General features: G+C 52.8%; 1 protein-coding gene across 3 annotated transcripts in view; it reads right to left on the bottom strand.

Moving 5' to 3' along the window:
* Nucleotides 1-1,915, bottom strand: part of LOC113211084 (neurobeachin) — a 293,174-nt gene that overhangs the window by 33,041 nt on the left and 258,218 nt on the right. The gene's annotated exons all lie outside the window — the stretch shown is intronic.

The raw sequence follows: 1,915 nt of genomic DNA, 5'->3' as shown, positions 1-1,915 counted from the left end.
ATATGTGCGTGGAGCTGTGAGCAGGCCGATCGGCAGTGGATCATGATGCGACGCTGTTTGCAAAGAGAAGAGCGAAAAAGAAAAACTGTTTGAGAAGAATCGAGAAGAATACGGCGAGGCCGGAAACGCATCGCATGCGAGCACCTCCTCGCAGCTGTGCGTACTATATTTCACACAATGATAGTGTAGGACGCGAATGGACTCCTGGCATCTCTCTCTGTCAGGCGCCGACACCTACGCGCCCGTCACCCGCCCCTATACACCTCGCTCACTTCCCACCGGAGTGACCTCCCCGTTCCTCCCGCGCCCTGACCTGACGGACACGAGAGCAGAGCGAGTGATGATAAATAATAAGACTCCGGATGTGGCCAGTCCCGGCCGTGGCGGTGAAGAGCCTAATCAATGAAGGCACACGGCGCCACACGGCCCCGGGGGTGCGCCAGCGCTCTCTACAAAGTAACGAGAGAGACAGAGAGAGACAGAGAGAGACAGAGAGAGACAGAGAGAGACAGAGGGAGAGAAGGAGAGAGACAGAGAGACATGTTCGCGGCCAATTACGGCGCCGTGTGCCTCACTAAATAAATACCAAAATAAACCAAAACGATTGGGCAAGACGTATCAGCCGCGGGAGGGGTCTTGGTCTCTCCCTTTCTCTCTCGCACACTCTTTCTCTGCCTACCTCCCACTCTCTCCCTCTCACTCTCACACATACGCGCGCGCACACACACACTAACACAGGTCAAAGAATCCCGCAACGGACATAAATAATATTCAGAACAAGGAAGTCGGATCCTTTGGCTTGAGCAGAAAGCAACGGTGAACTCTTTGAGGTGCCGACAATTTCTCATGCTCCTGCGGCTTGCAGCAGCCAGCTCCAACTCACCGCCGCACAGCGCGAATTGTATGTATAGGTGCGCCTTTCAGCAAAGAAGAATCGCAGACGGATGGGCACACGGCGCGCTGTGAATAAGACGCATACTACTCCGCCAAAGAGTGAAAATTGCATTTCAAATGAAAGCGGGGCACGGTCGTCGGTACATTTCGATATCGAATCGATATCGAAACGGGCGGCGAGCAGGTTTCGGGCTGTCCGTCCGTCTGGCCGCCTCGTTACCCACGGCTCGGCAAGCCGCCGGGTGTACGGTAATGTGTCAGAGGTTCTCATCGGGCCGCTCAAAGGCGCCGACCGCCATCTCCTCCCCGCCCCCCAGGCAACGGAGCGCCATCCTCGCGACTAACACGTTAGGCCCTATAACGATACACAGTCAACAATTATCCGCACTCACTCACCATTTTAAAACGGCATCATTATGAAAATTTTGCACCTCTCACCAGCACGATAGTTTGACGTGTGGCTTCAACTCAAGCGCGGAAGGAATTTTTAATACATTAATGATATTGAAGTGTTTATGTTATCAAAGGCGCTGTTTTCAGGGTGCATAATGATATTACAGTTGCACGTTGTACGTTTTGTACGTCTCAATGCCACGTATCGAGGACATTTTGTTCACTTTCGCTGGGGGGAAATGATGACGAATAAGCTCGCAAAATAAGAAAGAAAGAAAGAAAAACGAAATAAATAAGCATGTATGAATGAAAACGGGGACACATACACACGGAGATGGTTTTTCGGCAGGGCCCGCCTGTTTTGTTTTTTGCCCTTTTCTCCTCCCACTGTGATGAGCGCGCGCGCGGCTCTCTGACGGACGGCCCCGGATCATTTCTCAGAAATTCCGCGAGCAGCGTCAAATTGTCTGGCGAAGCAGCAGCAGCAGGCTGCGGCGGCGGCACATCTCGGGCAGGTGACTCAGCCCCCTCACCCGGGCAGAAACTCAAGGAAAAACACACAGAATAAATCCAAACCGAGTCCAAGCATTAATACTGTTTCGAGTACAGTCCGCCCACGGCTGGGACA

This window comes from Frankliniella occidentalis, unplaced genomic scaffold, assembly GCF_000697945.3.
Source record: "Frankliniella occidentalis isolate FOCC.00 unplaced genomic scaffold, Focc_3.1 Scaffold80, whole genome shotgun sequence".
Taxonomy (NCBI): Eukaryota; Metazoa; Arthropoda; class Insecta; order Thysanoptera; family Thripidae; genus Frankliniella; species Frankliniella occidentalis.
Note: the sequence above shows the minus strand (reverse complement) of the source record. Positions and strands in the feature narration are given on the sequence as shown.